The sequence below is a fragment of the Aquarana catesbeiana genome, linkage group LG03 (genome assembly GCF_042186555.1).
Source record: "Aquarana catesbeiana isolate 2022-GZ linkage group LG03, ASM4218655v1, whole genome shotgun sequence".
Lineage (NCBI taxonomy): Eukaryota > Metazoa > Chordata > Amphibia > Anura > Ranidae > Aquarana > Aquarana catesbeiana.
The window spans coordinates 233,593,261-233,606,677 of NC_133326.1; positions in this window are offsets into that span (position 1 = coordinate 233,593,261).

Consider the following 13,417-nt stretch of genomic DNA (forward strand, 5'->3'; position numbering starts at 1 on the left):
TAAATAATTTTTGTTATTGAGTTTTGCTACACTTTAACTCAGTATTTTTTTTTTTTTGGTTTAGCCCGGAAGGAGAATGTCTCTTATAAAGAGAGCTCAATTAGCCTTTCCTTTATACTGAGGTCCACTGTGTTCCTTAGTAATGTAATAACTCTTGTCTGAACTCTTTCAGGCTTCCTCCTTTTTGTGAATAGATACCCAGGATTAAACTGCATATTCAAGATGGGGCAGTGCTACAATTTTTTTTTCATCAGAGCAAAATTATACCAGTGTCTCTTGATATACAAGAACTCCTCAATTCTTTTCCATCAGCAGTTAACCCTATTTACCCCCATTGTATGTTGCATTTCTATTTGTAGTCCCCCAAATATAGAACATTATATTTATCCACAAAGAAAGTCATTTACCGTGCAGTCTTCTTATTAACTAATGTATCTAGGTCAGCTTATAAATTGTAGATATCTTTCAAGGATTGTATTACACTATATAGCTTTGTGTTATCTAGCTGACCTAAGCAACATTTTCATGTCAAATTTTGTGGTAAAAGGTTATAATAAGAAAATACTTAAAAAGATCAAAATTGAAAGAAGTCAGGAAAATGTTGGTTAGATCTGCTAGAACTAAAAAGAACTAAAAGCACATTCCTGCAGAATAAGGTGTATGACCAATTATTCAAAGAAAAGTACTTTTCTCCTATCAAACAGACAGGATGATTCGAGATCCAACTCGTAATAATGACATGAGCATAAAAAAATATTCAGACATGTTCACAAGTGTGGTATCTTTCCATGCCTTTTATTCATTGCTGTAATGCAATAAAAAACAAAAAACATGATCCCATTGCTTATCTACATTTGGGAATGTATTTTGCATTACTGATTATTACCCTTGTAACAAAAAATGTTTGTATGGAAAACATTTTTGGGAATGCTTAGGTTCACATCAACCAAAATAAATCTTTGCACATTTTTACACATTCAATCTAATGACCCAAACCTACACAACACAATGTGTATATGTGACAAAATTAAAAGTTTTTTTTTAATATGTGTTTTTAATTGGATTGAGCAGAGCAACATGGTGGACTGTTCTATATAAATAGGAGGAGATGTGTCTAGACATGTGACCCCTGATGACGTCAGATGTTGCGGATGAAACTCAATGGGAAGGATCCCCGGAACACGTCACTTCTGGCCTTTGGAGCACAGATGGAGTGCAAACCAATGCATTCAGTTTCCATGTTATGCCTTTACATGTCTGAGTATTTCTTTTAAGAGCAATTTTATATATTTGTTTCATTAAAATGTGAATTACTACTCCATGAGAGGTTCCTTCACCTTTTCCCTTTATAAGTGAGATATATGCAGTCTCTTAAAGGCGCAGGAATATTATTTAATAAATGGTGATGTCCAGCTGTCCACATGCATGGGAAGTTAGAATGGATGGAGCAGTAAGCTGACAGAGAAGTCCTGAAGGTGAACATGGGAGAGCATGTGAGGTGGTATCAAGTGAGCTAGAGAGCATGAAGTCTTGGGAGGAGCAGAGAGGGCGATTTAGGCGATATCTGCAGATAAGGTTGGTGATGTAGCTGGGGGTTATATTGTGGATGGCCCTGTATGTTGTGGTTAGTATTTTGAATTTGATATGGTGGGGTAGGGAAAGCCAGTGAGGGGATTGGCAAAGAGGAGCAGCAGTCATTAATCGGTTAGTAATTTCTATAGTATGAACCATATATGGAGAAAAAAAAACTCCATCTGTTGTTGCCACCGTCCCAGGTTAAGGATATATAGAGGTAGGTACCCCCGGTACAAAGGGACTTTAAGGGCAAACTTTTTAGAAGACACAAATATTATTCAAAAAGATAGAAAAATGTATTAGATAAAAAACACTGTAGTAGTCAGAAACAACAGTTATGCACAGAAAAATACATAATGTCCATGAGTAGTTTATGAGCAGAAAAACATTTCTCCTATAGCACTATATGTTTCAGGAGATTCAGGGTGGATCCCTTCTTCAGGGAAATGAAGGAGACAGTAATTGAAAATGCTCTGAAACAGAAAAGCAGATGGAGTCTAGATTTACAGAAAAATAAAAGAAAATGTTAAACATGGAAAACATTGTGGTCATAAAATGTGCACATACCAATACTGCATTCATAGAATAGAATGTTAGAAAGTGATGGTTCAAGATGGTGCTGAGTGTGTATGGAGGCACGTATCCAGATTTAAGAGGAGGTTACCCCAAAGGGGAAAATAAGTCCTCAAGCCTCGAGAGATCCCACACAAGGGTCCCCAGAAAAAATAAAAACATATTTGGATCAACTAACCCAAGAAAAATTGGCCATTAAGAATAAGAAATTTTGGTTTGACAAGAGAGCATTTCAGGAAGGCAAAGCCTACAAATGGCACCAAACTAATCGACCACAGCGCTATCCAAATAGCGGCTCTGGCCGGTTATCTAAAGACTCAGGGTCAAATTCATCCTTAAACTCATCTGTTTCTTCTTCTTCCCAAAGTAGACACAGGAATCAGAAACCTCAGAAAACTAAACGTTCACTATCTGGCAGTGATTCTTCAACACACAAGAAATCTTCTATTGACTCTACTCAACACAACAACAATCTATTCTCTCTTCTTTGGGAACTACGGGTAAAGCTAACTCATGTGGTGGAAATTCTATTTGTTCTCTTGGTTCTTCAGGTGGAAGCTCTACTATGTCTACACTTTCGGATGATAATACTATTTCAAAAACATGTCCAACCACAGACAAAGATTTTTTATTACACCAGATGGATGACAGTCCTCAAAATTTATATAGACACATCATTTTCACCAACCCAGACTCTGTTTCATCTAAAGCACTTGACATTATTAATCTTTCCAACTACACACTCACTCCAATGGAGGAGAGCCTACTGACAAAGGGCCTTGATTTTTGCCCCAATGCCAACATAAATATTTTTGAGGCAATCAAAGATCTGAATCTCTTTGCGAGAAAATTGTACTATAAGAGTCTATACTTCAAGGAAGCTGACTCTATTAAACAAGATCCACAAAAATCTGATGAGGCTCTTGATGACTTGTTAACTTTGTTGGAAGAACAGGACCCTAGTGACCTTATAGATACTACTGACATTGAAACCCTATTAGACGAACATATTGACAAAATTACCTCATCATTCCAAATACCTAAAAATTCTAAAGAATATACTACTCATGGACATTATGTATTATTCTGTGCATAACTGTTCTTTCTGACTACTACAGTTTTTGTTATCTAATAATTTTTTCTATCTTTTTCAATAATATTTGTGTCTTCTAAAAAGTTCACCCTTAAAGTCTCTTTGTACCAGGGGGCACTTACCTCTATATATCCTTAGTAAGGTGAAGTAGTCTAGCAGCAGAAATCATAATTGACTGAAGGGGGGTAGCCTGTGTAAGGATAGGTTGGTGAGGAGAGAGTTGCAGTATTTGAGGCGGGAAATAACCAAGGAGTGAATAAGTTGTTTTTTGGTGTCGTTAGTCAGGAAGGGCAAATTCTGGAAATGTTGCAGAGGTTAAGGTGGCAAGATGTAGCCAGTGATTGGATATGGGGGCTGAAGAATAGGTCAGAGACCAGGATTGCACCTTGGCATGTCGGGAGGGACCAATGGTTGTGCAGTTGATCTTAATGGTAAAGTCATGGGGAGGGGATCGGGGAAACATTACAAGCTCAGTTTTAGAAAGATTGAGCTTGAGGAAGTGGTGTGACATCCATACTGATATGTCACTCAGTAAGTTTGTGATATGTGAGCAGATTATGGGGGTAAGTTGAGGAGTGTAGTGATAGATCTGGGTGTCATCAGCGTGAAGGTGGTATTAGAAGCCATGGGAGGTTGTAAACTGTTGTAAACTGGCCCAGGGGAGAGGTATATAGAGAGAATAGGAGGGGCCCAAGGACTAAGCCTTGGGGTACACCAACAGAAAGAGTATCAGAGGAGATGGTGTTGTATGTGACACTGAAAGTGTGCTGAGATAGGGGTGAGAAGTATAGATCTATGTTCATCCCTAGTGTGTTTGAAACCTCCTACTGTTAACTGACTCACTACCTCTACTGGAAGACTAGTTCAAGCATGAACTACTCTTTCATTAAAATAATACTTTATAAGAATAGTTTTCAATTTTCCTCTTGCTAGTTTGAGGTCATGTCACTGTGTTCTTGATCTTAGATTCATGTTGAAAATACTGCCCTCCTAAACATTATTCCTACCCTTAATGTATTTAAAGTAATTGTAAAGGACCTTTTTTTTAAATAATAAAAAAGTTATACTTACTGCTCTGTGCAATGGTTTTGCACAGAGCAGCAACCAATCCTCTGCTTTGGGGTCCCCTGTCGGTGCTCCTGGCTCTCCTCTTTTCCGTGTGCAAACATAGAAAGCCCCTTCTTAATGTGGCACATGTGCAGACTCACTCCCAATCCCCACTGTGTCTATTGACACAGATCACCTTGGTGTGTGTATTGTATTTGCAGCCATTGTGCTATTTGCTGGATGTCTGGTGTGCTCCTGTACCTTTAAGAAGGGATGGGCTGCCCTTCAGTCCACCTGCTCTCATTTATCTATTAGAATGCATGTGCCTCCACTGTGGGTACACTCATATCTTAGTGTTAGGACCACAGATATCAGGGTGCCGTGACGAGGCTCTGTGGCTTACGCATGCGTTTGCAAATGCGTGCGGACTAAACCCCTGTTTTTAACGCATACTGTTAGACAGGTTAATTTGGCTGTCTGGGAGCTGGAGATACAAGAGAGGCTGACCTCGTCATTTCAGACTCCTACCAGGTATGTGACATTCTGTGTCTGAATGCTGTTCCAGTGTTATAATAAAAAAATCATATTTTATATCAAATGCAACATATTCCGCCCTTGATTTTTTTTTTTCTCTTAGACTACACACAGAAAATCTCTTCATTACTAAACTCATTCTATACATTAATTTTCCTTGAATGCAACCCCTTCCATATTTCTGTCACTGAGAAGGTGTTTCGGTCTTTCAGGAGATTCAGGGTGGATCCCTTCTTCAGGGAAATGAAGGAGACGGAAATTGAAAATGCTCTGAAACAGAAAAACAGATAGAGTCTAGATTTACAGAAAAATAAAAGAACAATGTTAAACATGGAAAACATTGTGGTCATAAAATGTGCACATACCAATACTACATTCATAGAATAGAATGTTAGAAAGTGATGGTTCAAGATGGTGCTGAGTGTGTATGGAGGCACGTATCTAGATTTAAGAGGAGGTTACCCCAAAGGGGAAAATAAGTCCTCAAGCCTCGAGAGATCCCACACAAGGGTCCCCAGAAAAAATAAAAACACATTTGGATCAACTAACCCAAGAAAAATTGGCCATTAAGAATAAGAAATTTTGGTTTGACAAGAGAGCATTTCAGGAAGGCAAAGCCTACAAATGGCACCAAACTAATCGACCACATCGCTATCCAAATATCTGGCCGGTTATCTAAAGACTCAGGGTCGAATTCATCCTTAAACTCATCTGTTTCTTCTTCTTCCCAAAGTAGACACAGGAATCAGAAACCTCAGAAAACTAAACGTTCACTATCTGGCAGTGATTCTTCAACACACAAGAAATCTTCTATTGACTCTACTCAACACAACAACAATCTATTCTCTCTTCTTTGGGAACTACGGGTAAAGCTAACTCATGTGGTGGAAATTCTATTTGTTCTCTTGGTTCTTCAGGTGGAAGCTCTACTATGTCTACATTTCGGATGATAATACTATTTCAAAAACATGTCCAACCACAGACAAAGATTTTTTATTACACCAGATGGATGACAGTCCTCAAAATTTATATAGACACATCATTTTCACCAACCCAGACTCTGTTTCATCTAAAGCATTTGACATTATTAATCTTTCCAACTACACACTCACTCCAATGGAGGAGAGCCTACTGACAAAGGGCCTTGATTTTTGCCCCAATGCCAACATAAATATTTTTGAGGCAATCAAAGATCTGAATCTCTTTGCGAGAAAATTGTACTATAAGAGTCTATACTTCAAGGAAGCTGACTCTATTAAACAAGATCCACAAAAATCTGATGAGGCTCTTGATGACTTGTTAACTTTGTTGGAAGAACAGGACCCTAGTGACCCTATAGATACTATTGACATTGAAACCCTATTAGACGAACATATTGACAAAATTACCTCATCATTCCAAATACCTAAAAATTCAAAAGAATATACTACTCATGGACATTATGTATTATTCTGTGCATAACTGTTCTTTCTGACTATTACAGTTTTTGTTATCTAATAATTTTTTCTATCTTTTTCAATAATATTTGTGTCTACTAAAAAGTTCACCCTTAAAGTCTCTTTGTACCAGGGGGCACTTACCTCTATATATCCTTAGTAAGGTGTAGTAGTCTAGCAGCAGCAATCATAATTGACTGAAGAGGGGTAGCCTGTGTAAGGATAGGTTGGTGAGGAGAGAGTTGCAGTATTTGAGGCAGGAAATAACCAAGGAGTGAATAAGTTGTTTTTTGGTGTCGTTAGTCAGGAAGGGCAAATTCTGGAAATGTTGCAGAGGTTAAGGTGGCAAGATGTAGCCAGTGATTGGATATGGGGGCTGAAGAATAGGTCAGAGACCAGGATTGCACCTTGGCATGTGGGGAGGGACCAATGGTTGTGCAGTTGATCTTAATGGTAAAGTCATGGGGAGGGGATCGGGGAAACATTACAAGCTCAGTTTTAGAAAGATTGAGCTTGAGGAAGTGGTGTGACATCCATACTGATATGTCACTCAGTAAGTTTGTGATATGTGAGCAGATTATGGGGGTAAGTTGAGGAGTGTAGCGATAGATCTGGGTGTCATCAGTGTGGAGGTGATATTAGAAGCCATGGGAGGTTGTAAACTGTTGTAAACTGGCCCAGGGGAGAGGTATATAGAGAGAATAGGAGGGGCCCAAGGACTAAGCCTTGGGGTACACCAACAGAAAGAGGATCAGAGGAGATGGTGTTTAGGGATGAGCTTCGTGTTCGAGTCGAACCCATGTTCGACTCGAACATCGGCTGTTCGATCGTTCGTCGAATTGCGAACGATATGGGCCGTTCGCGCCAAATTCGTGTGGCGCGTCACGGCCCATAATTCACTGCGGCATCGCAGTGCATTGCTTGCTGATGATTGGCCAAGCATGCACTATGACCCGCATGCTTGGCCAATCACAGCGCCGCCTTAACAGAGAGCCGTAATTGGCCAAAGCCAAGGAGGCTTTGGCCAATTATGGCTCAGGGGATTTAGTACACGCCCCACACTATATAAGGCTGCCTGCACGGCGGCCCTGTGCAGTGTGTTCCGGTGTACTGAGAAATAGAGAGAGAGAGAGACAGTGTCATTTCATTTGAGTTAGCTAGATTAGGCAGGACAGTCAGTCAGTTAGCTGCACTTAAAGTGTATTGTCTATATATATGCATCCCAGGTGTTGCATATATATATATATATATATATATATATATATATATACACTGTATTCAGTTTAGCTAGATCCGTTCCTGTTATCTTCTAGACTATTTACATTTAGTGCAGTGCGTCCTGCTCACAGTGTTCAGCTAGATCCGTTCCTGTTATCTTCTTACTGACAGGCAGGCTTGTCTTGTTACAGTATTTTGAAGAAAATTACTGGTGTTCTTTTGATCCTATTAGTACCACAGTCAGGCAGCTAGACTATTTACATTTAGTGCAGTGCGTCCTGCTCACAGTGTTCAGCTAGATCCGTTCCTGTTATCTTCTTACTGACAGGCAGGCTTGTCTTGTTACAGTATTTTGAAGAAAATTACTGGTGTTCTTTTGATCCTATTAGTACCACAGTCAGGCAGCTAGACTATTTACATTTAGTGCAGTGCGTCCTGCTCACAGTGTTCAGCTAGATCCGTTCCTGTTCTCTTCTTACTGACAGGCAGGCTTGTCTTGTTACAGTATATAAAGCTACCTGAAGAAAATTACTGGTGTTCTTTTGAGCCTATTAGTACCACAGTCACGTGATCGGTGACGTCACGCGTAGGGACGGAATAGGCTTGTTTTTGGTTTACCTTCCTTGCTGAATACATTGCGAGCTCGCTGCTCGTAGGATACCATGCTGTATGAAAATAACTGCTAATGTGAGTACTCTGTATATTGCATATGTGAATAAAGTGACCCTAAAGAAACATACTTCACTATCTGGGTACCTTGTCCTATATTTTACATACACTGGAGACATGATGTGGAGGAGGAGCTAGGAGCCGCACTGTCCTAGGACCCCAGTTAGGACCACTACTAGACATATCCCAGCCCCCAATAAGATCCTGTAGAGTCAGCAAGTCCGGACGCAGAGACGCAGGAAAGACCCAAGACTCCGGGAGTTAACAACTTATATGCGGTTGACCTAGCACCGCTAGGTAAGGGGCCATTACCTACACTAGTGCATGCTGCATGAAGAGGACATAGAGTGTCTGATCTGCATAGCAACACCCCACTGTCATTCGATTATTGTGTTTGAGCACTGGTTTTTTTGGACACTTGAATTACTAATTTACTTTTGACACTAACAAATAGAGTGGGTTTAACTACTCACGTTAACCATCCACACAATACTTGCACTGTCGCACTGGTCGCAACACAAGGATCAGGCGACCATATCTCCTTTCTTGTTTGTTTCACTTGATGTATGTTTGTTTCACTTGATATATGATTTGTTTATTGTATTGCTCCATTTTTTGCACTTTAGTATATGTACAAGTTTGATCTTCTTATTTAAGACACAAGAGCACGAGCACTTTGGATATATTGTACTGTAATATTTTAACACATGCAGAAATTGGGTTTTTATCTATATATTTATTTTTTCACTTTTTGATCCACATATGCATCAGTGTTTATATTTATATCCCTTGCTGGATCAACACATCTACTTTTGAGTCATTATATCTACGCATAATCTCAACTCAAATCCATGCGATTTTTTACGATCGTTTTATGTTTATGATTATTTATAACTTCGTGTCCTAGGAATATTAGGAATTATTATTAACACCTATAAGCTAAGACCCCTTTGGATAGCGCGGCACCCCCCCCCCCCCTCTCTTTATATCATTAGATTTGGGTTTGTGTCTGAGCCCTTGTTTTCGGTGCATGCGGCTGCCCAGTGATGGGGGTTGCATGCAGGTCCAAAAGTCGATTACGACTATATAACATTTTTTCCAATCCGGTAGCGCAGGAATAACCCCCGTTTTTACTAAATTACATAGATAACAAAAGAACTCAAGCAAGCAAAATAATCCTTTTTTTCATAGGATAACCTTGATGTGGGTGAAGAAAAAAAATCCTTTTATTCATATTTGAACAATGAATGCATGATAAACAATAATAACTATCCATGTTTTGGCACCTACTGTAAAAAAGGAATAGTGGATACAATGGCCAACACTTAGCAGCATGAACCACTTGATTATAAATTGTTTGTCTTCTTGTATATGATTGCAAGGGAAAATGACAAAATCCTATAATGTGTGGGTAGTTACTTGTCAATATGTGCCAATGTCATTTAAGGCAGGAGGAGGACTGTAGAAGAGCTTGTGTTTTGCATTTAAGTTAGCATTACAAGTATATTTTTACCCTATTATTAAAAGAGACACAATGAAGTATTGAATGTTTATTTTAGGCATTTTATGCATATGAAGATTTACAATTTGTATCACTGAAGGTTTTAATTGATGCACACTATAAAGGGGGAGGCGCAGCAATATTAAATGTATTTGGTAACCACTTCAGCCCCGTAAGGATTTACCCCCTTCCTGACCAGAGCACTTTTTACAATTTAGCACTGCGTCGCTTTAACGGCTAATTGCGCAGTCATGCAATGCTGTACCCAAATGAAATTTGCGTCCTTTTCTTCCCACAAATAGAGCTTTCTTTTGATGGTATTTGATCACCTCTGCGGTTTTTATTTTTTGCGCTATAAATGGAAAAAGACAGAAAATTTCGAAAAAAAATGATATTTTCTACTTTAAAAAAAAATCCAATAAACTCAATTTTAGTCATACATTTAGGCCAAAATGTATTCAGCCACAGGGCTTTGGTAAAAAAAAATGCCAATTAGCGTATATTTATTGGTTTGAGCAAAAGTTATAGCGTCTACAAATTAGGGTACATTTTCTGGAATTTACACAGCTTTTAGTTTATGACTGCCTATGTCATTTCTTGAGGTGCTAAAATGGCAGTGCAGTACAAACCCCCCAAATGACCCCATTTTGTAAAGTAGACACCCCAAGGAAATTGCTGAGAGGCATGTTGAGCCCATTGAATATTAATTTTTTGTCCCAAGTGATTGAATACTGACAACAACAAAAAAATGTACAAAAAGTTGTCACTAAATGATATATTGCTCACAGAGGCCATGGGCATATGTGGAATTGCACTCCAAAATACATTTAGCTGCTTCTCCTGAGTATGGGGATACCACATGTGTGGGACTTTTTGGGAGCCTAGCCGCGTACGGTGCCCCGAAAACCAAGTACCACCTTCAGGATTCCTAAGGGTGTCAATTTTGAATTTCACTCCTCACTACCTAACGACCCCAAATTACCTCATTTTGGAAAGTAGACACCCCAAGCTATTTGCTTGAGTCCATGGAATATTTTATATTTTGACACAAGTTGCGGGAAAATTACAAACTTTTTTTTTTTTTGCACAAAGTTGTCACTAAATGATATATTGCTCAAACATGCCATGGGCATATGTGGAATTACACCCCAAAATACATTCAGCTGCTTCTCCTGAGTATGGGGATACCACATGTGTGGGACTTTTTGGGAGCCTTGCTGCGTACGGGGCCCGAAAACCAAGCACCGCCTTCAGGATTTCTAAGGGCGTAAATTTTTGATTCACTCCTCACTACCTATCACAGTTTCGAAGGCCATAAAATGCCAAGATAGCACAAACCCCCCCAAATGACCCCATTTTGGAAAGTAGACACCACAAGCTATTTGCTGAGGGGCATGGTGAGTATTTTGCAGCTCTCATTTGTTTTTGACAATGAAGAAAGACAAGAAAAAAACATTTTTTTTCTTTTTTAAATTTTTCAAAACTTTGTGACAAAAAGTGATAGGCAGTGAAGAGTGAAATCAAAAATGTATGCCCTTAGAAAGCCTGAAGGCAGTGCTTGGTTTTTGGGGTCCTGTACGCGGCTAGGCTCCCAAAAAGTCTCACACATGTGGTATCCCCATACACAGGAGAAGCAACAGAATGTATTTTGGGATGTAATTTCACATATTCCCATGGCATGTTTGAGCAATATATCATTTAGTGACAACTCTGTGCAAAAAAAAAAAAAAAAATTTGTCCCGCAACTTGTGTCACAATATAAAATATTCCATGATATTCCATGGACTCGACATGCCTCTCAGCAAAGAGTTTGTTGTATCTACTTTCCAAAATGGGGTCATTTGGGGGGGATTTGAACTGTCCTGGCATTTTATGCACAACATTTAGAAGCTTATGTCACACATCACCCACTCTTCTAACCACTTGAAGACAAAGCCCTTTCTGACACTTTTTGTTTACATGAAAACATTTTTTTTTTTGCAAGAAAATTACTTTGAACCCCCAAATATTATATATTTTTTTAAAGCAAATGCCCTACAGATTAAAATTGTGGCTGTTTCATCTGTTTCATTTTTTTTTCACACAGTATTTGCGCAGCGATTTTTCAAACGCTTTTTTTGTTAAAAAAACACGCTTTTTTAAATTTGAATGCACTAAAACACACTATATTGCCCAAATGTTTGATGAAATAAAAAAGATGATCTTAGGCCAAGTACATGGATACCAAACATGACATGCTTTAAAATTGCGCACAAACGTGCAGTGGCGACAAACGAAATACATTTTTAAAAGCCTTTAAAAGCCTTTACAGGTTACCACTTTAGATTTACAGAGGAGGTCTACTGCTAAAATTACTGCCCTCGATCTGACCTTCGCAGTGATACCTCACATGCATGGTACAGTTGCTGTTTACATTTGATGCCAGACCGACGCTTGCGTTCGCCTTTGCGCGAGAGCAGGGAGAGACAGGAGTGCTTTTTTTTTTTTTTCTTTATTATTTTTTTGCTTTTTTATCTTATTTTTAAACTGTTCCTTTCATTTTTTAATCATTTTTATTGTTATCTCAGGGAATGTAAATATCCCCTATGATAGCAATAGGTAGTGACAGGTACTTTTTTTGAAAAAAAATGGGGTCTATTAGACCCTAGATCTTTCCTCTGCCCTCAAAGCATCTGACCACACCAAGATCAGTGTGATAAAATGCTTTCCCAATTTCCCAATGGCGCTGTTTACATCTGGCAAAATCTAAGTCATGAAATGCTCATAGCTTCCGTTTTCTTAGGCCATAGAGATGTTTGGAGCCATTCTGGTCTCTGATCAGCTCTATGGTCAGCTGGCTGAATCATCTGCTGCATTCTCAGGTTCACTGTTGGGACAGGAGAGCCAGAGAAAAACATGGAAGACGGTGTGGGGGGGGCATTCCCTCCCACTGCTTGTAAAAGCAGTCTAGAGGCTAATTAGCTGCTAGGATTGCTTTTACATGAAAGCCGACCGCTGGCTGAAAAGAATGATACCTAAACCTGCAGGCATCATTCTGATATAACCACTCAAAGTCCAGCAACATACCAGTACGTTGCTGGTCCTTGTTGGGCATATATTGTAAACTTTTTTTTCATGCAGCCTGTGGGCTGCATGAAAAAAAGATATTGATCGGTGGATATGCCCACCATTAGAATACCTCCCTTCATCCATCCACTTCTAATGATGGGCATACATGCACCATTTATATATGCCGAAGCATGGGGGCATCCGCCTCAAAAGGTAGGAGCAAATCGCTCCTCCGCCCCTGCTGCCCCCATGCTTTGGCATATATGCTCTTTTTTTAACTGTGGTGGTGAAATCACCTCCTACAGCGCTGGAGTCACGGCTTTATGTATCGTGGGAGCAAACGCTGTTGCTGTCAAGATAAATAAATCCACGCTGCAACTGAATGGCGTACCTGCTAAGCAAATGATGGTTAGTAATAAAACAAAGTAACATTACAGTATAACAGTAATTGAAAAAAGAAAAAGGACCAAGGAGGAGCACAAGTGAGTGATCTCCCTTGGTCCAAAAGATGGCTACTATGGATATGGTGGGCAATAATGGGAGAATAGTGTATGTTAAAAAATCTTTATAAAAGTTTATTTGAATAGTCTAAAATATACAAAAATAACTCAGACAATTAGACCTATTGTATAGAGCTGGTCCACCAGATACAAATTAATGGGCCCGTCCGGTGCAGGCAGCACAGGGTACGCCCATTAACCAGCAACACAAAAACAACAAACA